Source organism: Mesoplodon bidens, assembly GCF_964165515.1.
Source record: "Mesoplodon bidens genome assembly, chromosome: 2".
Classification (NCBI taxonomy): Eukaryota; Metazoa; Chordata; class Mammalia; order Artiodactyla; family Ziphiidae; genus Mesoplodon; species Mesoplodon bidens.
In genome coordinates, this window is record NC_138177.1 from 184,407,088 (window position 1) to 184,433,251 (window position 26,164).

Below are 26,164 nucleotides of genomic sequence, written 5' to 3' on the forward strand. Positions count from 1 at the left end.
AGGATCCCCATTAATCCCGTAGACCTGCTGTTGTCCCCGAGAGTCCCCCACACTGTGACACTCTGTCCTGTTAGGCTGCCTGTGAGGACAGAATCTGACTCTGAGAATTAAACGTTTTTGTTCTCCTTTAAACCTTTGCATTTCAGCTCATCTTTGGATAAACACAAACAGCCAGAGGTGGAGAGGGAGCCTCACTGGCTATTAAAGCTCAAGGCCTCCCTCTCTCCACTTACTTTGTGGGCACAAATACTGCATTGTTCTTTTTTTTTTTTTTTCTTTACAGCACTCCCACTAGAACAAGGGCCTTGTCTAATTACCAAACACACAATACCATTTTAATGACAATTACAGTCTTTCTGGGCCCCGCCTCCAGTAGAGGTGGGTTTAAATGCTCCTGGGGGGAGGGGAAGAAGGGACTGCTGACCCCCAGATTCCTCCCACCTGCCTCGGGGAAAATTGCATCAACATCCACTACGACGTGAACTGTAATTTATGATCCTGCCATCTGATTGACGTGAATAAGTCTATTTAAAGCAAAGCCCAAGCACACACATTCTGCAAGTGCTGCCTTGCCTGTGTTCTCTGACAACAAGGCAACCGACCCTCAATGAGTCTGGACAGGTGGGGTAAGAGGGTCCAAATAGGTCCTTCAAAAGCAGCCTCTTGACTGAGTCAAGCTGTGTGACCTGGAGCTGACAACTCAACCTCTCTGAGACTCATCAGGCTCATTTTCAGATGAAGTAATAAATACGCACCTGGCTGCACACACAGAATCCAGTGAACGTCCAACCTGATACAGAATGTGAAAGCATGTTTGAGGAAAATGCTAGTACCAGCCTTACAGGGTGATTGTGAAGTTCACGGGTCACCCTATTAGTTTTCTGGGGCTGTTGTAATAAAATGTCACAAACTGGGGGCTTGAACAGCAGACATGTATTCTCTCCCAGGTCTGGAAGTCAGAGATCAAGGTGCCTTAGAGTCCTGTTCCCTCTGAGAGTCTGGGTGCAACTCCTCCTCACCTCTTCCAGCTCCTGGTTGTTGCCAGGAGTCCCTGGCTTGTAGAGGCACCTCATCCATCTTCACCTCTCCCCTCTGCATCTTTTCTTCCCTCTTCTTATAGGGACACCAGTCATTGGATCAGGGCCACCATAATCCAGTATGGACCCATCTTAACTCATGACATCTGCAAAGGCCAGATTTCCGAATAAGGTCACATCCTGAGGTTGCAGGTGGACGTGGATCTTTGGCGCTGAAAGATCCACCTACCACAGTTATCTTCTGTAAAGCACTTAGAAATATGCCTGCCTGACACTTAGTAAGAGTTTTGCAAGTATTCGCTATTATTATTTCTAAAGTAACTTCAGAAATGCATGTTGATTTTGTGATTTTTCTTATTCCTACAAAACACTGATTATTTCCTTACTGGAGCCCCACTGTAGTCCATGGGCACCCATCTCTGTGCTGTGGACAGGATCCGGCTCCATTGCTCCGAGAGGTACCAACCAACAGCACCAAGTTGATCAGCCTCAGTTTCCCCATGGACTCCCTCCAGACTGAGCTTCCCTGTTGCTTTCACAGATTAACGAAGTAATAGCAGCAGTGCGTGTGCTTAAGGCTTCCACATATATTAGATTTGTTGTTATTACCGCTATTTTCATATCCCAGCAATAGCGGACATACGCACCCCAGGCTCCTCACTGCCTTTCATGGGGTGATTCAATAAGATTTACCCATAAAAAACAAAAACCAGAGCCCCACCTAATTATGCCTAATTACACAGGCAGACACTGAAGAAAATGCCACGGGGGCTGGTCGTGCAATTTGGGAGCCCAAAATAATCCAGGCGTGTGATCCGTGTACATGGTGGGTGCTTGCAGCGTGCAGCATGATAAGAGGATTTTACCCGATCATTTTGAGAGTTACCAAATTTTTCCAAATGAGTAAAATTTTGACATGCAGCACAGGGAGCGTGAGGAAAGGCTGTTTCCGGGGCACTTGGGCTAATCCCACATTCTCCCTAACAGCCTAGGATGCCTCCCTCCTTAGCAGCAATTAAGTGCAAATATAAATATCAACAATTCGCCTTGGAGGTGTTCTTGAGGACTGTTTTACTGCTGATGCCGAGTTCCAGAAACCTCCTGATTAAAGTTGAAAGCCACATAAATGGTTGCCCTTTGGGTCTTTCTGAAACAGAAGAGAGATTTAATTTTCTCCCACCTCTCATCAGCAAAATCTAAATGGAGTGCTGGGTGTAAATTGGTGCGCAATAAACATTTAAAAGGCTAAGTCACATTTTAAAACATTATGAAGTTGGAGAAAATACAGCCCCACTCCTGGCCTCAGAGCTGGTTCTCTTTCAAAAATGTATAAGAGGGCTTCCCGGGTGGTTGAGAGGCTGCCTGCTGATGCAGGGGACACGGGTTCATGCCCCGGTCTGGGAGGATCCCACATGCCGCGGAGCGGCTCGGTCCGTGAGCCATGGCCGCTGAGCCTGTGCGTCCGGAGCCTGTGCTCCGCAACGGGAGAGGCCACAACAGTGAGAGGCCCGCGTACCAAAAAAAAACAAAAACAAAAAACAAACAAAAAAAAGCATATAAGACTCCAGGCTCTTTGTTCCTGGGCAAGAGGTGAGCCTGAACAATGTAGAGGGTACCTGCCTGCACTCCCAGGGGCTGAAAGAACACATATGTGGATGCCCTTGGGTGCCAGAGTCCCACACATTGTAGGTGTTCAACAAATATTAATTCATTTTGGAGTCCCCTTCCTCCAGGACTGGACCAGAGATGCCAAGTGTGTGAATGTAGCAATCACTATGCTGCATGATATCAGAGCATTCAGTCTGATTTGCCATCCCCCTGGCTCTATCCTGACCAACAGCCTGTGGCCAGGTATCGTGACTTCTTGCAGCACCCTTCAACAGTGCTCTGATCTTTCCTCCTCTCCAGCTCAGAAACCTCCATAGCTCCCTATGTCCGCCCCCTGGCATGAGCTCCCCCTGCTCCATTGGATACTGTTACCTAGCACACCTGCCTCTGCACCTTTCGTCAGCTCTTCTCTCCACCCGGCAAGTCTGCGTCCCCTTCTCAATTTGTTCACTCGTTCAACTAAGTTCTTGAGCAGCATCTGTGCCCCCAGACCTGCTGGTATTCTCAAGAACGGACGACTCTCCCGCACCTTCGACTTTCAACCCAAGACCCCCTGGCCCAGGCACCTGTGCTCAGGGCCACCTTCCTTCTGCCTGATCCACACCCGGCGTCTCCCATCTTGGACCCCGAGATCTGGCAGGAGGGGACTTGGCTCCATTCATCTTTGTCTCCCCAACTGCTTAGACTAGAGCCCGAAACCTAGTGGAAGTTTGACAAATATGTTTTGAGTGAATGATTGGTCCATTAATGGACCCATTCCCACCCAGCTCAAGTGAGCCCTGGGGAAATGAAACTCATGACAAAGAAGTGTTTACAGACACGAGGAGAGTGGGGAGGTGAGTGTGGAACTGAACTGCCTGGGGCGGGAGGAGGGTGAGCAGGCAGATCAGAATCACAGCTGGATGGTCCACGGAGGGGAGAGGATGCTCCCGTCCTGTATGCCTTTTCAGATTATCTCAACACCATCCTCGCAAAATATGGGGCCTTTTCACTTTTTCTTCTCTTTCCCCTCTCCCTTCTCTGCCTTCCCCTCCCCTTCTCTCTCTGTCTCTGTCTCTCTCTCTCTCTCTCACTTTCTTCTCAAGAGCTGAGCTATCAGGACCCAGAAAAAGGGTCAGATACACTTGAGATGAGCCACAGGCCCCCTCATGCAGGAGTCTGCCTGGCACGTGTGTGTCACATCCTGGCGGCAGAACAATTATGTTGAGGGGAAATCATGGAGGCGTGTCTGTGGGGAAGGGGGCAGGTGGGGTGGCCTTCCCTGGGCAGATGGGGCAGCAGGGGCTTTTGGGGTAGACAGGCACGGGGCAGCCGGGGGCTCCAAGCTGGTTGGCATCCCTGGCTTTCCATCCTGTCCACCTGGCTGCACTCCTATGCCCTCCCTAGATAGACACTGACCAGCACCTCCCCTTGGCCCCAACACTCCCCCAGGGCATCCACACCTGTGCTCACCCGGGACGCCCATGCTACCTCCCTGTTCCAGGGTGGAATCTTCCCACGGACTGGGGTGCTACCATGCACCCAGGGCGCTTTCCCCCCTCCTCCTACAGAACTTATCCATCCTGGTCCCATCCCTTGGAGACATGCTGGAAGCGAGCATATCTTATACACAGGGTGGATGACAGCTGGATGGACTATTTCCATGGGAGGATGGGAGGCATTGGGGCAATGGGCAGCCTTTGCTGGACTCTTGATTCCCCTGGAGCATGTGGTTGCGAGTGTGTGCAGGGCCCTCTGGGCTGCAGGGGAGCAAATGAGTGGAACTGGGTCAAACCCCGACGCTCTTGGGGATGCAGGAGACAGAAGGGCTTTGTTAGGGCTGTGAGGTCAGGTGTCTCAGGCGGAAGGAAGCCGGGCTGCTGGGGGTAAACTGAGGGAAGAGAGGTCCTGGGCCCCTGCCCAGAGACGGTGCCATATCATGAGGAAGAGGCAGCCCCTGCAATCCCAGGGGGTTGAGAGTCCATCAAAGCCCTCCCGTTGGCAGGCAGGCTCAATCCCCGCATGATTCTCAAAGCCAAATAATCGTTTTTGCTGAGTTTCAGGTGTATCCTACACTGTTCTTTTTGGCTCTGCAAGAGGGTGAATTGTATTTAATTCGGACCCAAAACAAATACCGAGTCACATGGAAAAGGCTGAGCTATGAGCCCAAGAGGTCTAGTCACCACTTAAAGGAGAGTGAGGGCTGTTTGTCACAGACAGAAGGTGGCTCTGAAACTGGTCAGCACCCAGACAGCTGCCAAGCCCGCCGCCCCAGACAGACACGTGGTGAGGACCCCTCTGTTCCCCATGGGGTGGGGCTGGATGAGTCCACCTGGGTCCCAGAGGGTGGATGCTTCCACTGGTGAAAGAAGGTCCTGGACCTTTTCTATCCTTTCAGTGCACACCTGTGAGTGCCCACCCATACCAGGCTCCTAGTTCACACCTGGTCACACCTGCATATGCTCCATGCAGGCTCATGCCCCTCTCAGATCAGCCTCTGCTTGTTTCCTCCATCACCTTCTCAAAGCCGTGTCCCTGGCCTGTACTGGGAAGGGATATGCCCACATGGCCAGGTGGCCCTTGCTCTCTGCATCGCCTGTGAGCACATTCTATCAAAGCCCACATTCCTGTCCTAAAAATTCCTGGAAACAATTCTTTATACTGAGCAAGCTGCCTCACAGGTCAATTCTGCTTAGGACATTTCAGAAGGATTTTGCAACTTCTGATCAGATTTTATTTCTAAGTCTAACTCCGCCCAGTGTTCATGCCCCTTGCCAAGACTTTCATGTGGTGATGATGTTGACAACACGAGTGTTCCCCTAACCTGAGTCTGAGTGGACAACGCATGCTCATCAGACTTTGCATCTCAGACTTCCTCTGTGCTTCCTCTCCACCAGCTCCATGCCCCAACTCGTGGCTGTGCCCCAGGACCCATGGCATGATCCCCAGGATGCCTGGCAGAGGGGCCAGGGAAGAACAGTGCCTGGTTAAGGCCAAGGACAGCTCAAATCCTGGCTCTGCCACTTTCTGGCTTTGGGACCAAAGACAAGTTATTTCAGTTTACTGAACCTCAGTTTCTCCATCTGGAAGGTGCAGCAGTTGAGAGAATCCTGCCCCAGTGCCTCCTACCTGCCGTAATGCTTGTACCCATTACAAGCACCTGCTGTCTTCTTAACATTGTCACCAACCAATATGATGTGGGGGCTATGGGAGCAGGCTTGGGGGCTCCCAGTCACTGAGTGATAGGCCAGGGCCCCGTGGTCCCTTGCTGGATATGAGGCCTCAGACCAGACACTCAACAGCATGGGCCATAGGGATGTTAAGTCATTGCCCAGGGTCACACAGCTCACAGGTCTGGCTCCTGAGTCTGCCCCCTTAGTCACGACAGCCTTTCACACCAGAGTTTTTATTATATCCACTGATATCGATGGACTTTGAATTCCTGAGGGAAGGGACCATGTCTTCTTACCCCCCTCCCTGGACGGGGTGTGCACCAGCTGCCTGGGGAGTGGGCTCGCCAATGGATGTGTCCAGAGATGCACTTTCACCCCCGTCCGAGGTTTCTCCACCCCAACACACCAGTAGGAGGGTGGGGTTTCAGTGATCAAGCCCAGCTGAATGACAATGACCGTCACACTACATCCAGATGCAAGAGTGAAACATTCGTGTTATCCTCCCCAGGAAGAACCCACAGTTGGAGGCCTATCCCACCCCCGCCAAGTCAGGGAGCTGACCCCACTTGGCACCACCTGACCCCACCTGCCCCCACCTGATCACACCTGACCCCACTGATCACACCTGACCACACCTGACCCCACCTGATCACACCTGACCACACCTGACCCCACCTGACCACACCTGACCACACCTGACCCCACCTGACAACACCTGACCCCACTTAACCCCACCTGATCATACCTGATCACACCTGACCACACCTGACCCAACCTGCCTCCACCTGATCACACCTGACCCCACCTGATCACCCCTGATCACACCTGACCCCACCTGACCCCACTTGCCTCCACCTGATCACACATGACGCCACCTGACCCCCACCCCAACCACCAACTAATGAGCACATTGGATCCTGGCCCACCCTGGAAGCCTGGCCAGTGCCCACAAACTCCAGATTCTGCTCAAACTACTGGGAGAAAAGGTGCCCTTGGTTCCGGGGCTGCTAAGGGTACGGGAGGCCAGTGAGCCTGCCACAGGAAGCAGCCTTCCCAGGAGGCAGCCAGCAGGAGCAGAGACAGGGTTGCAGAGAGGGGGACCAGGCCAGGCCTGGGGCTGATGCAGCTCGAGCCCCGTATCTGGCAACACTGGACGTCTGGGTTCTCAGTGGATGTGAGTCAACACATCCCCCTCTGGCCTCAGCCAGTCTGGGGCTGTTCATTGACTGAAGCCTCCACCTCCCAGGAGGTGGGTGAGAAGTGTGTGCAGGGGGCCGGTGGGACAGGCTGTCCATGGAAGCCCAGAGTGGGAGGCCAGCCCAGGCTTGGGGGTGGGAACTTCTAGCTCATTATGGCTAAAGTTTTTGGAGGTTTACTTTGTCCTAAGCTGTGTTCGCTAGTTAACTCATGTAATCATCATTAAATTTAATCGTCCCTGTCAGGAAGGTGCTATAATTATTCCCGTTGTCCAGGAGTGGGAGTGGGTGTCCAGCGTGCTAGCTGGAGATTGCACAGCTCAGCTCTGTGTCTGCACTCTCCACCCTCTTGCTGCCTCCCCAGGGACCCTGGAGGGAGAGGGGGGCTGAGAGGGTCAGGGGTGGCCATGGAGGGTAGAGAGGGGCTCCTGCAGGGACTGGGATGGGGGAAGGTGCAGACAGAAGGATCAGGTGAGGAGGAGGGGAGCTGAGTGATGAAGCGGAGGCCATAGATGCATTAGGTGTTGAGATTTCAAAGAGATTCTGTGGGAGCCGGGCGTAGAGGAGGCGGGAGACCCATGAGGAGGTTGTGTGTGAAGTGGGGAAAACCAGAGGTGGAGGCAGGGAGATGGAGGGAAGCAGGTGGCCTCAAGGTACATGACGGAGGTGAATCCAGCAGGACTTGGGGGACATTCGAGAGAGGAGGAGTTGGGGATGACTCCCAGGTTTCTCATGAGAAGGACTGTGTGGATGGTGGGCCTTTTTACCAGGATGGGGTTTGCAGAGGGGTGGAGAGTTCCTTCTGAGATGGGTGAGATTTGAGATCCTCTGAGTCCTCCTGATGCAGATGGCGAGTGGGCATCACACTGATGGGCCAGGACCATAGTTGAGGACTCAGGGCTGGAAGTGGGAATGTAGGAGCCACAACCTACAGCTTATCCAAGCTCCACCCTGGGACTGCATGAGGAGAGCATGTAGTGCTACAGATTCTAGTACTAGATTCTAGTACTAGATTCTAGACTGCTACACAGTCTAGTACCACAGCCCCCAGCCACACATGGTCATTTACGTGGAAAATATTTACAACTGGGTGACATACTCAGGCCCTCAGTCACACTGGCCACATTCCTAGTGCTCAGAGTCACATGGACTAGAGTGTTTCCATCATCACAGAGAATTCCACTGGGCAATGCTGGGGGGACAGAGGGCAGAGGAGAGGACACTCAAGGGCCAGCACCTGGGCAAGAACCATTTTAGGGGTGGTGTTATGGACTGTGTCCCCCCAGAATTTGTATGTTGAAGCTGTAACCCCCAGAGTTGTTGTATTTGGAGATAGGGCCTCTAAGGAAGTAATTAAAGTTAATTGAGGTCACAAGGTGGGGCCCTGATCCCACAGGATTAGTGTCCTTATAAGAGGAGATACCAGAAGAATTTCTCCTCCATGTGCAGGCACCAAGGAAAGGCCATATGAGGATATGGTGAGAAGGTGGATGTCTGCAAGCTGGGGAGAGCGTCCTCACCAGGAACTAAGCCAAGAAGAGCATCCTCACCAGGAACTAAGCCAGGGAGAGTCCTCACCAGGAACTGAATCAGAGTCCTCACTAGGAAACTTGATCTTGGACTTCTGGCCTCCAGAACTGTGAGAAACAACTGTCTGCTGTTTAAGCCACCTGGCCATTGGTGTTTTGTTATGGCAGCCAGAGCTGACTAACCCAGGTGGTGAGAAAAGCAGCTTTGAGAATGAGAGCCCAGAGAGGTGAGAGCAAAGGAAGGAGAGTATGGGGTTCTGGAAGCTGAGAGAACTAGGAGTTTTAGGACGGAGGTAATGGGAAAGTATGCTGAATGTTGCCAAGAGGTTAAAAGTAAGGCAGGATTATCAAGTGTCCACTGAATTTAGCAACAACCTAGGTGACCTTGGCAAGCTCTGGATCAGCAGCATGGTGAGGTTGGAATCCAGGCCACAGGGGTTGGAGTGGGGAGTAACAGAAGATAAAGTGGGGGACCCCCTTCAGGAAACACATTATTACCTCATTCACAAGTCAGAAAATCAAGCCTTCACAAGGTGAAGCAACTTGACCAATGTCATAGTCACAAAGCCTCAGAGTGAGGATTGAACAAGCCTTGCCTGCCACCCTAGTATATGCTTCAGCCACAGTATCAAAGAGCACCCCATCAACAGGGCTCCCCAAAAGCCAGCCATTGTGCCCAGATGCTGTGGTCTTGGCAGCTCAAGGCTGTCTGGGATGGAACCACTGAGCACCAGAACCAACTCTGTGTCCACAGGGCCTGGGCTGGGAAGGGACATCCATCCAAAGACACCAGGACAACAGAGTGAACATGCAGGCAAGGCATGGTTCAGAGAACTTAGAGGCCAAGCCCAAAGGAAGCCAGGGAATGAGTAAGGCAAGGATCCACTTGAAAAGGATTGGAGTGCAGTAATTTTCATGTTGGCGGGGGAGGGCTAGGAAGAGGGAAGATGAAACCTCTGTCGAGGGCCAGCCTGGTGGGCATACGTGACTTTCTCTTCTTTGTGGTCCCTGGGGTCTGTGGCCCAAGTGAGCTAGGCTCCATGTGTGGCTGAAGCAGACCAGGCCCCCGCTCCTCAAGGCACAACTGCCTACTCAGCTGGTCTGGCCCAAGGCACCAGCCTGCTGTTAGCCACCTATACATGTTAATCTCAGTCTGCTTAGTGGGATGTGCAGTCTGCTTCGTGTCACATCCTCTGAGCCCATGAAGATGCTTATTTTCTCCATACAAGGTCTGTAAGTCACTGGGAGCAATCTCCTGTCTCTGGGGAGCACTGGCAGAGTGTCATCCCTTCCTGGCCCCCCACCCCTTTGCATCTGAGCCCACCCTTCTGGCACAACTTTCCTTACTTTCTCCAGCACTTTTTGTCCTGAGCTGCTCAGGGCCCTTGTTCCAGAGAGCGAGAGGTGAGGAGGGAGTGGCGTAGCTGTGGCTGGCCTTTGCTCCTCTGTGATCCTAGTGGCAACCACAGCTTAGCATGCACACTCTCCACTCTCAACAGCAGTTCTGCAAGGCCTACACCATTACGCCCCCTTTACAGATCAGGAAACCAAGTCTCAGAGAGTTCAGAATGACCCTGAGATTCACTGCTATTGCTTGCCAGTGAGCGGGTCCCTCTGTCCACGAGGAACCAAAGTTAAGTCCTTCCCTGAACAGAATGCAGTGAATGGTCTGAGTTTTGCTCCTACTGACAAGTAACCTGGGGCTTGTCACTGGCTGCTCTGGACTCCTGGTTCCCCCTTTGGAAGAGGAAAGGTTGGTGAGGAAAGTGGTTAAGTGGAAAGAGCTCAGGGCTGCCATCTGGGTGGCCACAGGAGGTTTGGACATCTGGGATGAGTCATGAATCTCTGACCTTTGCCTTGTCTGCATGATGCAGGCAGCAAGGTGGCCCCAGTGAATTTTCAGGTGGTGGGAGGTTCAAAAGAGATATGGGGATATATGTATATGTATAGCTGATTCACTTTGTTATAAAGCAGAAACTAAAACACCATTGTAAGGCAATTATACTCCAATAAAAATGATTAAAAAAAAAAAGATGTATGAGAAAGCACTTGAAAAAGCATGAGGGGGCCAAGGATCATTCCTGCCATTCCTTGAAGGTCAAAGGCACCTATCCCCACCCCGGGGGTGCCCCACTGCTTCTAGACAGAGCTCACCCTGGACATGGGTGAGAGACTACCAGGGCCTGCTCTGCACTGCCGTCACACATCAGGGCACGGGGCCCGCCTCCCCGCCCACGTGACCTGGTGGTGCCCTGATCTCTCGGACTATGAGCCCATGTCTCAGAGTCTTTGAGCCACGCTCACTCCAGTTCAGTCCATTTCTTCCAGTCCCACGAGCATGGAGTCCACTGAGCTGTCAGTGAGTCTGTATCTTGGACAGGCATCTATTTCCTGGGAGCAAGAATCATTTAACGGCTCTAATCTGCAGGTTGCTGGTTTCATTATTTAAGCCAAAATGAAATGTGACCCAGAGTGAGAAGAAAGACCAAGTGTGCAGCTGAGAGCCGTAATGAGGCATTTGCAGCTCAGTCGGGAGACACCACCTTCTTTCACGAGGAAGGATCAGGAGTCCCCCCAGGTGGGAAGGAGACATAAGTGACTATTGCCAAAGCCAGCCAGTGGGAAATCTAACAATAATGGTACATTTTGGAGAGAACAAATCAACTCCCACATTATTCCGATGACAGCGGTCCAGAGCTGAAGGCCTGGCCACTGCAGCCTGCCAGCTAATTATCACACCATTTTCATTCCCAGCCCAGGAGAACTTTCTAATCAACCTCTAAGAAGAAACCCAGGGTACCTCTCCATTAAGCCAAGAGAGCTAGGCAGAAAGTTGCTGGGGGTGGGGGAGATGCTTTTGTAAAGAGAGGGGTATGTTTGGGTGTCCTGAGGAGACCGATCCTTGAGGGAGCACACTTGGACTTCTGTTGTTGTGTCCACACACACCCTAGAAGGTGGAGCAGGGTTCCCAAGATGGAGGAGGGGTTACCACCCAAGCACGGGTGCAACATCTGGATCCAAGGAAAAGAAGGGCAAAGCCAGGAGTCAGGGACGAGCAGGAGGGAAGGAGACTCTAGGCTCCCACGAGGCTGCTGTCCGTGGAGCCCAGCCTACCTTTGCCACCACACTCTGCTCCTGGCCCTTCAAGGGAACCAGCCCCAGGCATCCTCTGCTTTCCCAGCCTCCATTCCTTACCTCTCTTATTCCACCTGCCTGACCCGCTTCTACTTCCCTTTCTTCCACCCCAGCAGAATCCATCTTGTAGAGCCCAGCTCAATTTCTACCTTCTAGGGTTAATAGTTATGATACTGTTGATGAGGATGATGATGGTGGTGATGATATTAATGGTGATGGTGGTGATGGTGATGGTGATGATGATGATGATGATGAAGAGGATGGTGATGGGGATGAAGATGTGGGTGATGGTAGTGGCGATAGTGATGGTGATGGTGATGATGGCGATGGCGATAATGATGATGGCAGAAGTAGTGGTGCTGCTTCTGCTGTTGATGGTGCTGGTGGTGGTGGTGATGGTGGTGGTGGTGATGTTGATGGTGGTGACTGTGATGAAGATGGTTATGATCATGCTGTATACCTAACACTCTTCTCTCCAGGCATTTGTGTATTAACTCACTTAATCCTCATAACAACCCCGTGATGTAGGGGCTAGTATCATTTGTATTTTTCAGGTGAAGAAACTGAGGCCCATAAAGCTTAGCATCCATATTCACCCTATACCCTCTGCTGATGATCTGTCACTTATTGGACACTTTCTCAGGTGTGACCCTATCTCCCCTTAGGGCAGCCAGAAGTGTTACTCATACCTTCTGTGGCTGTTAACTTTCCATTTTTTCCTGCCTGTTTCCCCACCTGGGATGTCCATGTCCTGCCCACTCCTGCATCTGCCTCTATGCTGTGTAGGTGATTTCCTGTACAAAGTGTTCAGCGCGAATCAGGGAGAGGAATGGAGGCTTTGGGAAGCAGTTGACAACTGACTAGATATTCAGCTTGGGCAACCCTGCCCAGATTTAGAAGATGGCAGAGTGGGGCTAGAGTGGAGAGGGGGTGAGCACAGGGTAAGGGGGCTCTGAAACTTTACCCCCAGGAGAAAGGTCTCCTTCTCCCCTTGGGAACCGGAGCTCCCTCCCACCCTGCCAGCACTTCCAGACACATGAATACTGTTTGTAGTTATCTTCCTGCCTTTTGTCCCAGGAAAGCTATTGTGAAATACTTCAGTGTCTCATCCCCTGGGGACACTGGGACTTCAGAGGGAGAGAGACAGAAAAGAACCATTTATTTTCCCTTCCTAAATGCCATGGGCAGCTTTTTATGCCCAAGCTGACAGGATGTGTCTAGTTAAGCATCATAATGCTGAGGGAATCAGGGATGCGAGGCCGGGGAGAGGCTGGGAGAGGGGCTGTGTGTCCTCAGGGATGCTAGTTACAGCTTCACCATGATTGCAGGTAAAAATCACTTGAAAACAGAGGGAAAGACAAAACACTCATTTTTTATTTATTCACACACACTAAGAAGGCTTTTGTTATATGTCAGACACAGTTCCTAATGCTTCATAACATTGACTTACTTAATCCTTGTACAACCTTGTCAGGAGGATGCTAATACCACCACCTTGTTACACAACAAGAAACTGGGCCCAGAAAGGCTGGCTCCCTGGCCAGGAAGCTACCAAGGGGCGGAGCTGGCTCCGCCTCCACGTCTGGGCATTTGGGCCCTAGAATCCAGTTCCTACCCACTACTCCGGGGTGCCTAGAGTACATTTCAATTATTTTAGGGTAGCTTTAAACTTATCCTTTTAAACCCAGGCCTTTAGGAGGGACAATGTATCAAAGCACAATGAAAGACCTAAGGAAGTGCATCATCTAATGAGGGTTGATGCCAGGGAGACCCTCCAGCCTGGCTCCTCTGACCCCAAGGACAGCAGGGCCCACTGGCTTCTTCTGCAGGAGCCCAGGCTGGACCACGAGGCGAGAAGAGGGGCGGAGGCTGTGATTTCCTTTTGGGAATGAAGACCTGGAACTCAGGGGGTTTGCTTAAGAAAGATAGGCCAGAAGCGGGGCGGGGGGGGTCTGCTCCTGACCCACCTCGGGGCCTCCTGCTTCATCCGGCACCATGGCCCGCAGACCAAGCCCTCTGCACGGCAGTGGTGTGAGGCTCTGGGGAGTCTGGTTTGGGGGCCACGAGGCTCATTCTAGCTTTGAAGCTGAATCTGGCCTCTGTACCTTGACACAGAATTAATTCTTGGAGATAGAGTTTTGGGTAAAGTAGAAAAGAATAGCTTTATTGCTTTGCCAGGCAAAGGGGGCCACAGTGGGCTAATGCCCTCAAAACTGCATGTCCCAACCTGAAGGATGTAGTGAGAAGTTTTACAGTCATGGTTCAAAGAGGGCGTGGTCAGCTCATGGACGTTCTCCTGATTGGTTGGCGGTGAGGTAAGTGGGAGTCAACAGCACCACCCTCCTCCGTGTCGGGGCTCCTCCTCGGGATGGCTCTGCCTGGAGTCCCATCCACAGACTTTGGCCTCTAAGAAGCACTGTGGTCCCGGTCTCCAACATGTGGCAGGAGGGCTGTGAGAAGCTGGGGGATGCAGGATGAGCGTCCAGAAAGGGCTCTGGTGACTTCACTGACATAGGTGACTTTGGTGCTAAAGGGGCTCAGAAATTCCCCATTTCCTGCCCTCTGGAAAGCCCATCCCAGAAGAGTATCCAGGAGACGAGGTGAGACGGCAGCTTCATTCCTGAGAGGCCTGGCGGGAACGCATGGCTTTGGTTTTGGGGTCACAGGGTTTGCAGTTTCTCCCTCCCAAGCTCAGAACTTGGAGTCACCACCGGGGGGACTTGGGGGCGGCAGAGCAGACCCTCCCTGCCGTGCAAGGACCAGGGCAGAGAAGAATAAAGAGACACACTAGAGCCAGAGCTTCCTCATAGCTTGGCCTCAAGGACATGAGCATTGGGGCCATTGCCATCTGACCACCCACTCTCCCTGGGCTGGGGTGAGTGAGCAGGGGGACAAGAGTCCATCCTGTCCCTCTGGTGGACCCTGTCCCAAGATGTCGGAAAGTCCCCAGCGGGGGATGATGGAGAACACAGGGCAGAGGCTGGGGGCACAGGGGTGAGGGTTCACGGGGGCCGAGAAAACAGATTTATTCATAAGGGCAGCAGGAAGCCCATGGCAACCACATTTAAAAGAAGGGGTTTCTCTTCAACTAGCGTCAAGTTGATGGGCAACCGGGTGTAGGAGGGACCGTCTCAGGACTAGAGAGAGAGAGAGAGAGAGAGGGATGGAGGGGGCCGGCTGGTCTCTCTTCCTCCCGCCTCCCCTCAGACCCAATCTTTCCAGCTCCATGTGGCTGTCACGCACCCCACCTACCACTGGAGAGCGTCCTGCATTCTGTGCTCTGTGCTCTGTGTTCCTCTAGCTGAGAGCCCGACTGTGAAACTGTGGTGTAACCGTCATCTTACTCAGGCTGAGCAGGACCTGTTTGCCGTTTGGGTTTCCTTGGCTCCTTGTCAAGGGATGAATGGTGTCCCCCAAAATCATAACAACTAGGACTCAGAATGTGACTGTATGCAGAGATGGGGTCTTTTTTTTTTTTTTTTTTTTTTTTGCGGTACGCGGGCCTCTCACTGCTGTGGCCTCTCCCGTTGAGGAGCACAGGCTCCAGACGCACGGGCTCAGCGGCCATGGCTCACGGGCCCAGCCGCTCCGCGGCATGTGGGATCTTCCCGGACTGGGGCACGAACCCATGTCCCCTGCATCGGCAGGCGGACTCACAACCACTGTGCCACCAGGGAAGCCCAGAGATGGGGTCTTTGAAGAGGTCATTAAGGTAAAATGAGGTCACTGCGATGGGCCCTGATCAGACAGGACTGGTGTGCTGATAAGAAGAGGAGATCAGGACACAGACACGCACAGAGGGATGACCGTGTGAGGACACGGGGAGAAGACGGCTGTCTACATGCCAAGGAGAGAGGCCTCAGGAGAAACCAGCCCTGCTGACACCTTGATCTTGGAGGTTCAGCCTCCGGGACTGGGAGAAATTAAATGTCAGTTGCTTAAGCCGCCCCATCTTTGGTACTTTGTTATGGCCGCCCCAAGAACTAAAACACTTCCCGAGGAGGCAGCTGGTTGTGTGATGGGGTTGTTGAGGTCCTGGGCTTCCACTCCCAGCTGAAAGGCTGAAGACGTGCTCTGAAGCTCCTGGGGACCGAGTCAGGACCAGCACCTAGTGTCCGGGGCTAGGGGTGGGGTGGGGCAGGAACACTTGGGCTGTGATGGCAGCCATCCCTCCCCATCCACACAGGTCCAGCCAGTGGCCCCAGACTCTGGGCTGTACCAGGATCATCTTGGAGCTTGTTCACAATGCAGAATCCTGGGCCCTGCCCTCACAGACCCTGATCAAGGAGCCCTGGAGCAGGGCCCAGGAATCCACATTTTAACAAGGGCACCCCACCAACCCTGACATGAACCTCGGATGGGAAACGCCTCTGGGGACGGTGTTCAGCCACCCTTGCTGTCCCTAGAGTGTAAATGCTGTTGATGCAGTTTCCTTCCCTTAAACAGCCCTCGAGTCCTAACGTTGTGGCTTCTGGAACCTCTCCCACCATCTCTGAGGGCCTGTGATTTAACTCTTGTGAATTTAGCTGGATGGTGCAGGGCGAGGGCTGAGGACACCCCCGCAGGTGCTCTGGACAGCAGGCTGACCGGGCGGAGGATGCAGGTCAGAGGGTGGCTTTCTTTATTCCTCAAAACACTTTGTAAAACTGGGAATGGGAAGGGGGAGAGAGGAGGGCCAGGAGGGGCACGACCCCATCCGAAACTCTTGTTTGCAGGGAAGGCCCGGCTGTAATCTAAAAGGCCCTTTGACAAAGACACACATTTTTCTTTTGGAGAGCTCTCTCCGCTGCAGGGGCCTGTCTTTAATAACATAACCCTCCAATCGAAGAAAGGTGAGATTTGGACAGCTCGTCTGCTGGGAGCAGTCTAATCCTGATAAATGGAACAGCATCCTTCCCGCTGTGAAAAGTCCCAGCGTTAGATTAAACAAATCAATCCTGTTTGTTAGCTCCTCTCATCCGCCAGCTGGCACCTGGCCGGCCTCTGGGGATCCGTATTCGATGGCCCTACATGGGAAGTGACATGGTCCAGCACAAGGCACCGCGGTGATTGCCATGCGGTGCTCCGGCCCCGGGAAACAGCCGGAGGGAGCCGGATGTTGTCCTCAGACAAGGCCGGGCTAGCCCTGAGACTGGCTGGTGATCGCAGCTCCCTGGGATCCTGTGAGAAGCCGGCAGAAAAAGGCTTGTTTCTGTAGTAGATGCTGTTCATGCCCCATCAGGCAGGCACCTGGTCTCCGAGCTGTCCCCTGCTCTGGAGAATTGCTCCGGGTGGATGGAGCCACCTTGCCTGTGGCAGATCACAACCCCACCCGGGGGGCTGCCCTCAGCCAGGAGGTGGTACAAGCCCCCCTCACCGCTATGGGGGACCAACACAATCCCAGCTCTAGGGCTCCCACTGGGTCAGACTGGAGCCCCTCCAGCCCCACTTCCTCAGCGCCTCCCCTGCCCTGTCCTATCCCCTCGATCATGGCCCTGAATGCACCCCAGGCTCTGCTTCTGGGGAACCCACAAGGAGCCTCCGGCTGGGGACTGACCACTGGTGGGGGGGTACTTCCAGGGCTGCATTCCTGCCTTGGCTTTGGTGGGTAGGCAGAAGGACCTCGAGATGTGGGATGCAGGTGAGCATCTCCTGAAGCCCCAGCCACCCCCGCCGGCCCTCTTACCTGTGGACGTGCTCCCACCTGGGAGATAGAGCCCCTTCCTGGCTTGAAGACAGTGCAGAGGCCGGAAAGGTGACTTGCAGGTAATGCTGGCCCCCCAGGGCCACCCCTGGTTGCCCTCCTGCACCCAGACCCACACCTGGGTTGGAATCATAGCAGGACCTTCATGGATCTTTTGGGGAGGAAAGGGTGAGGGTGCTGAGGGGTCAAGACCTGCTGAGGGTTAGGTGCCCTGGCTGATGGGCACCTGTGGGCACAGGGAGAGGGGTCCAGGGCTGGGTCCCGGGGCAAGACAAAGAAGAGATAAGGCAGATTGTGTCCACAGGAGGCTCATGAGACAGGATATCACCATGGCAGGGGCCGTGGGAGACTGTTCTAAATGCTGCCGGATACCTCTCAGAAGTGTGGGAACGCGATGACTGGCGTTAAATGAGGTGGCGATCATGGGGCTGCCAGGGCAGCCTGTGGAGGGGTCAGAAGGTCAGAGTGTGGGCGTGCTGGGTGAGTCCACTACCTAAGAGTGCAAACCACCCTGCTGGCCCACTGGGGGCCAGGTGGTAAGGGGTTCCAGCATCACTGGGAAGCTTGGTGGTGGTCGTTCTTTGTAGGCTGGGCTGATGGATGGAGACAGTGGGACAGGGTGGGGGTCATGGTGCAGTGGGTGATAAAGACTATGGTGCAGGGCTTGGACCCCTGGGGTGGGGTGAAGGATACAGTGGAATGGGGGCAGGGGTCATGGTGCAGTGGGTGATAAAGACTATGGTGCAGGGCTTGGACCCCTGGGGTGGGGTGAAGGATACAGTGGAACGGGGCAGGGGTCACGGGGCAGTGGGATGATGCAGATGTTTGTGCAGGGCTTGGACCCCTGGAGCAGTAAGGATGGTGGGGACAGTGGAGCCAAGCAGTGGACGGTGGGATCCTAGAGCACCAGAGGCCACACGGCAGTGCTCACCTGCCAGAAGCAAGTTACTGAGTGGGCAGCAAGGTCAGAATGCTGGCAGGACCCTGATCTGCCAGAATCCAGGACAGTGATCCATGGAACGTGGTACTCCAGGGCATGATGGTGGGCAACCAATGAGGAGAACGCTTCATGCCTAAAATCCGACAGGATCAAAGATGGGTAAGGAGAAGGCTGAGGCCAGCTGCCCTAACTGCACAGGAGCCATTGCCCGGGTTCTAAACTCAGACCAGTTCTTGCACCAGAACCCATGGAGTGCAGGCCAGGCCAGGTTCTGAGGAAGGAAGCACATATGCAGGAGCTGCTCGCCCAGTCCTCTCCCGAGGCGTTCACGGCCATTTACTGGGGTGACTGTCCCTGGGGACAGGGAGCTTGTGGACACAGAATGAGGACGGACCCCGACACTGGGAATCTCTAGGCCCCCCGGGAAGGAGCAGGGTCGGCTGCACTCCCTCGGGCTGGGGTCGCGGGTCCTAGTCACGGACTCATCCGGTGATTCTTCTCGCTGTGTGTCCGCCGCCAGCCTTCACAGGGAGGGGGCGGGCTGGCAGGAAATCCAGCAGAGCAGTGCACCCCTCACCCATCGACGGCAGCACACTCACCCCACAAGCAAGAAGTGGCAGGTACACTGGAGGCCTCGGTGACAACACATGCTCCCAAGGTGGAGATGCCAGAGCCGGCCACATCAGGGAAGGCTTTGCGGGTGGGACTGGGGCATGCCGGGATGTCCCTCCAATATAAAAGATGTCTTAGAGCACTTGGAGCCCTTACCACTAAGAAAGGTGCACAAGCCTTGGTCGGCCCTTTGGGGTTTGGGAGGCAGCATTTTCCATCCTTGAAAAGACTGCTCTGACCTATTTACGGAGACACAGAAAACTGCTGGGTTTGGGTCAAGCTCAGAGCAAGGAAGGCCTCTCCAGTCTGCATTGCAGGCCAATAGCAACATCGAATTTTTCCCGAGCCCCTGGATCCTGGTAAACCGTGACTCTCAAAGACCCACCCCTGATTCTTTAGTGCTCTTGGCAACGGCCTACTGTCAAGAACCCCTTCCCCACATGACTAGAGGGACTCAGCCTGCCCCGTGTTTACCGAGAGTGAAGCCAGACACAGACCCTCTCCCTCAAATTCCCATCCTCCGCCCCACCAGTGACCAGCTGAACTGTTTTGTTCCCACTTATCAACGGGAACAAAACGCTTGTGAGTGGAACTTAATTAAGCTTCTCTCCTTCCCCAGGGCCCCTGGACCCAGGCTGACCCCAGCCCGATGCAGCGGATGACCCCTCCTGACCCCAGGGTGAGACAGTCTCTCGTGTGTGGTCCCATCATGTGGCCTCCATCCTGAAGTCTCTTATCCCACCTCCCGGCCTCCTGTCCTTTCCTGGCTCTTTGCTCTTCTCTGCAAAAGAAAGGCCTTTTCTCCTGACCTTTCAGAGGCTTGATCTCATGGTTGGAGCCTTCCCCCCTAGTACAATAACCCCCTCACCCAATAAAATTGCACCTTCCCCCGTTGCCCCCATTGTAATAGCCCCCTCCTCCAATTATAATAGGCCCCTCCCCCATTGCAATAAGCCCCTCCCCCTCTTGCAGCAATCCTTCAGAATCAAGTCTCTCTTTACTGAAGTTTGGAGTGTTTTTATTTGACACCAGGTATGTGTCATGGAGAGCTCTGAGGGGGTCCTCACGGTCCCTGCATCTGCAGTGGGGGACACCCCTGCACTTATCAGGCACTGACCCACCTGGGGGGTGCCTATAGAGACAGAGATTAGGAGGAGGTGGAGGGGAAAAGGGGCCGAGGGCCTCTTGCCACCGTGGGAATCAGGTACCCGACTTACCGTAGAAACTCTGAGTCCTGGTGGAGGACACTCGGAGAAGTGTTGTCCTTCTTACGTGAGGCCATCGTTAGGGGTCCCGGCAAAGGCTCTTTAGGGGAACTTCATTCTTGGGAGCACAGCATGCCCTCTTCATCTGCTCCTGGCTCCCCAGGCAAGTCCCTGATCTCTCTTAATCCACTGACTTCAGGCAGAAAATCCAGTCTGTGGGAGTTCAACTGTGGGTCTTGAGAAGACTTACTGCACTGTCCCCTGGCTCCATTGGCAGAGTCCCTGCTGGATGACAGGGGGGACCTTTGCAGATGGAGAGCAGCCCAGGGAGGTGATTGCCCGACCCCAAGGTGTGGGAGGGGGGACGCAGCAGAGGCTGCCTGATGTCTGTCACATGTCTAAACATGTCTAAACTTGTCCAGGGGGCGTCAGGAGCCCTGAGGGATGGACAGTGCCTCTGCTATCTGAGGGCAGTTGAGAGACCTCAGTCACAGAATGGTTACTTTGACCCTCGCATTTGGATGGGGAAAGTAAAGACGGCCTCGCCAGGTTCTCAAAGGTGTCAGAGGAACGTGATGCAGCTCGCTCTCCCTTCCCTCTCATCCTCCGAGGTTCCAGGTAACTCACCTCTTCCAGGAAGCCTCCCAAGCCAGCTCAGCCTGCCCCGAACAGTCCTCCACATGCCGACGCCAGTAAACACCGGGGTGAGAATAAAGGGGGTGTGATTGGGTCCCTGGGTGCTGGTCCTGCCATCTGGTCTTCAAGGGCAGGCACAGAAGTGTCCTTCATGGGACAGCCCCTGACGGTGCCTAGCCCGGTGCCGTCTGGGTTTGGAATGAGTATTGATTAACTTGGCTTTATCTAGTGTCTATGGTAAAATTTATTAATGAGCATCAGTCAACGTTTTTGAGTGTTTTTAGGGTTGCTTATTTGAAGGGACTCAGACAGTGGGGCTCACACCACTGCCCGTCTTTAATAATCGAATCCCCCATCCCCTCCCCCGACACTCCCGCCGTGTGGTCTTCCTTTCCAGAATCTCTACTCTGACCCAGCCTGTGACAATCAGAGGGGACGCCTCGGTTTTTTATTATCATCATTTTCTGCAGATGGATTGCACACTTCATAAATGTTAACCATGACAAATCATCGGCCCCAGAGACACCACAATCATGTAATGACAGTCATCACCCAATGACAGTTTGATGGGCTGAGTGGCTGGAGCTGGCGATGCAGTGCAGCCAGGAACCGACGCCTGAGCTGCTGCCATGAGATGGCACAGGACCTGGGGCCCTTGGCCCTGCCCGTGCCCGGCTGTGGCCCCACTGAGAAAGGGCTGATGAGGGTGCCCTCTGCTCTGAAAGGTAGAGCCAGGGTGCAGGTGGTGGGCTGGCAGCTCAAGGTTGCTGCACTAGCTTCCTGCGGCTTCCATGTCAAGTGACTCAAAGCAACAGAAGCTTGCCATCTCACAGTTTTAGGGACCAGAGTCCAAAATCAAGGTGTGGGCAGGCTTGGTGCCCTCCGAGGGCTCGGAGGGAGCATCTGGTCCATGCCTCTCGCCCAGCTTCCAGCGTTGCTGGCAATCCTTGGTGTTCCTTGGATTGTAGGTCTATCACCCTGATCTCCACCTCTGTGGTCACCCGGCCACCTTCTCTGCATCTCTACGTGTCCCTCCTCTTCTTACAAGGACACCAGTCATGGGATTTGGTGCCGACCCTGGTCCAGTGTGACCTCATCTCAACCTCATTGTATCTGTAAAGACCCCATTTCCACATAAGGTCCCGGTCACACGTTCTGGGTGGACATGAACTTTGGAGTCACTCTTGAACTCGGTGCAGTCGCTGAGTCCCAGTGCAGCCCCAGCACTGACTCTGGAGCCTGTAGTCCCCACCGCCCCATAGACGCAGGTCTCCCAGTTTCTATCTGTCCACAGGGTGCCTGCACTGGCCAGATGAACGGAACAGCTGCTCCAAGCCCCCACCTGGGGCCTGGCTAAGGCAGGGCTCTGTGGAGGTCCTGCTTCCTGGTCCTTCTGTGGGATCCTCTGGCTTTTGAGGAAAGAAGACACAGTTTATTTCCTACTGAGGGAAGCTGGAGACCATCCTCCATGGAGAATTGCTGGCAAGACACAGAGCTGAGCCCAAGAAGCAGGGCCTGACCATGGGGAGGAGAAATATACAGGCCGGTAAACGAGAAAGAGGTGGTCAGAGACTGCTGGAAGCAACAGAGGTCCTTGAACAAGGACCTAAATCAGAAAGTCTCTATCTGGTGAGGAAAGAGCAGGAGCTGAGGTGGTCCCGCTGGGTGGGCCCTGGTGATTCCTCCTGGGTCGTCACAGAATTCATGGCTACTCCGTGACTAGGACTGAGCTCACTCAAAAACATCCAAACCACAGACTGACCGTCACCCCAACCCTGAGAGACGAGTGGACCACTGTTTCTTTACCAATCACAGCTTGGGAGCCCTGGACCCTCATTTTCCCACCCTCTAGCCAAGTCCAAGGAGAAGACGGCACCTAACTAATGTCTGCTGAAGAAATTCATGTTAACCCCTCATGATCTTTGCTGTTCTTAACCTTAAAAAGAGATTTGAAGATAATTCTGTGCTGCAGTAAAACAAAGACAGTGTGGAGATAAAGGAAGACCCCCTACATGAGAACAAGCAAAGGCCACTTATTCAGAGCTCAATGTGGCAAGGGTGTCAGCCACCATCACCTGCATTTGGCAGAGACCCCAAAACAGAGGAGTTGGGGAGCTTCATGGTGGAAAAGGGGGGCTCCAGGTGTATCCTGATGGGGGCTGAAGCCCTGGGAGAGCTGGAGGCATTGACCAGAATGGGGGTGCCTCATGGGATTGGTTGGGGCACACCTGGCTTTCTCTGGCTGGTCCTGAGTTGGAAGCAGAGAAAAAACGTAGAGAAGCTCTTAGTTATTAATGAAGTCCTGGCCATTGGGGGACACTTGTTACAGAAGTTATTGTTTGGTCTCCTACACTGTTACCAGAGATAATAATCTAACTTCTACGAGTCTGACTCATAGTGGCTGGTTTCCTGGGCTGGTTGCTGCAGGTCGTGGGTCAGAGTTCTCTTTTCATTCTGATCTGGCCATTTCCACGTACACAGATATCCTCTCACCAGAGAGAGAGAGACATCGAGTACTCCTCTGACCTGCCCCGACAGCCTCTGTGAGCAGCTGCCACAGGAAGGTGGGTGTGCGCCCTTGCAGACACGTTCCTGGGAAGCTGCTGTCTTTTTTTCAGTGTCTCTGCTTCTGTATGTGCTGCAGCTGTCATGCATGTGTGTTGCAAGCATGTGCATTTGTGCTGGATCTCAGGTTGTTCGGGGGCTCGTGTTCCAGCAAGGACATCCCGAAGGCCACCCCAGGCCGTTCCTCAGCGGTGCTGGGAGTGGGGTCTGCAGGGGTCAGTTGTGAGTGGCAGGGATGCCTTCCTGAGAAGGATGAGTGGGGGAGGGAGGCCACGAAGCAGGACCCTGTTCCATGAGCTTCAGCTTCTCTGCGGGGTCCTGATCACCCACCAAGGAGCACTTTCATTTTCCTCTTCATAGAGAATAATGATTGAGACCCAATGCTCACTCAGTTTTTAAATTTATACTGAAAAGACGATTAGAAGTGAAACATTAATGGAATGTGAAGAATGAACTCTGCATTCAGCTCCCATTTATCAAATCGCTTGAGCTCATTGTGAGGAAGGGAGAGGGAGTAGAATCATGCCCAGAAAGTTAGCATTGCCACCCTGTGCACGTGGCTGGCTGCCAAGGAGCCAAATGGATAAATATTTTATGTACTTTAATTTTCTCATCTGTCGGCTTGATGTTCTAAGTCATCTTTTGTTTTCTTTTCCTACTTCATAAATGTTAAAAGTGTGTAGACTTCTCCCTATGAAGAACAAAGTTCTGAGTTTCTGTTCTATAGTTTTTCCTTTGAACCCATGAGGACAAAAATGCTAAAACTTGTGGCTGCTCCTTTCCTACCCTCCTGTAATACAGTAAGTCCCCTACATACGAACCTTCGAGCTACAAACTTTCAAAGATGTGAACGTGCATTCGCATGTCCAGTCACATTAAATTAGCTCTATTTGAGGAGGCGCTGTTAGTGTTTGAGGCACAGGACTGGAATGTAGACTGGTACATGAACGTTGCAGCAGCCGTTCAGAATGCAATCCAGTGCTACTGTGTCATCTATGATGAGAAAAAGAGAGCTACTACCCAGACATCACTGCATCGTTTCTTCAGGAGGGTAGATGGAATTGAATCCAGCAAGGAACCAGAACCTGTGCCATCACCGTCAGGAGTGAGTGAACTTGCAGCTTGCCCTCCGTCTCCTGTTGCTGAGGATCCTTCAGCTCTACCATCTCCCACCTCCTCTCCCTCCTCCAGTCAGTGACTCTTCTCGCCTGTTCACTGGACGCCAGCCCCTGGACGCCAGCTGTTGTACTGGACTACTGTACTTTTCAAGGGGCTGTACTGTAAGATTAAAAATGTTTTCTTTATTTTTTGTGTTTGTTTTTTATGCATTATTTGTGTGAAAAGTATTATAAACCTACTACTGTATACTGTACAGTACTACATAGCTGATCGTGTTAGTTGGGTACCTAGGCTAACTTTGTTGGACTTAAGAACAAATTGGAATTTGAATGCGCTCTCAAAATGGAACTTGTTCTTATGTAGGGTATTTACTGTAGTCAGGGTTCTCCAGAGAATATCATATATATATAAAGTATATATATGTATATGACATCATATATGTATGTGTGTGTGTGTATATATATATATATATGACTTATTATGAGGGATGGGCTTATGCATTTATGGAGGCTGACACAACCCAAGACCAGTCATCAGCAAGCTGGGGACCCAGGAGAGCTGATGGTCCCAGTTCAAGACTGAAGGCAGGAAAAAGTGGCTGCCCCTGTTCAAAGGCAGCCAGGCAGGAGGAGTTTCCCATACCTGGAGGGAAAGTCAGCCTTTTGGTTCTATTCAGACCTTCAGCTGATTGGGCACAGCTCAGCACATTGGGGAGGGCAGTCTGCTTTACTCAGTCTACTGATTCCAGTGTTCTTCTCATCCAGAGGCCCCTTCCCAGACACACCCAGAATCATGTTCAACCAAACGTCTGGGCCCCTGCAGCCCAGTGGAGGCAACACATCAAAGTAACAATCACAGGTCTCCTTTGTCTTACGTTTCTTCTCATCTCACTTGCCTTATCCTCAGGCTGGTGCTATTAAGAATACAGTTCTTTTTTTTAAATTAATTTCTTTTGGAGTATAGTTGATTTGAAATGCTGTTGTTAGTTTCAGGGGTACAGCAAAGTGAATCAGTTATACATGTACATATATCCAGTCTTTTTTTAGATTCTCTTCCCATATAGGCCATTACAGAGTATTGAGTAGGGTTCTTTGTGCTCTACAGTCGTTATCTATTTTGTATATAGTAGCTCTTGTTCATTTAGTTTTTCTAACTGGACCCTGCAGACTCTTGCAACACGTGGCCTGGTTCCCGACTCATCTTATGTTTTCTCTCTTGTCATCATTCCCTCCTATTCCTCAGCCCCATTTCCTTCCTTAGATCTGTGACTCTTCAGAACATGGGACGCACCTTCACAAAGCATCCGTCACTCTTTTATTCACCACCCCCTGCCCCCCTCCCCTTTGGCTTCATAGCTTTCCACAATTCAGAAGTGACTGAGGTCCCTGTCTGTAAAGACACGGAGCCACAGCTTCCTGCCAACGTACAATTAGACTGCTGGGCGTGGCAGCCCCACTATGTTCCCACCCCGAGTCAAGAATTTGGCAGAGACCCAGATAAGGCCCAGATGGAGCCTCGGGGGCCTCGACACCATATTCCACCCAAACTGCCTTTCTGTAGGTATGTCTTCCGCCAGCCCCGTGTTCTGTTGTATTTGGCAGAAGACCTGCACAGCTGTAACTCCTTCCTTTTCTGTTATACAAGTCAAAAATATCATCAAGAAAGCAATGAGGAAGCAGTATTAAAGGAATTTAAAGACATTACAAGCATGTCTATTGCAAAATCCCACCTAGTGCAGCTACTATTT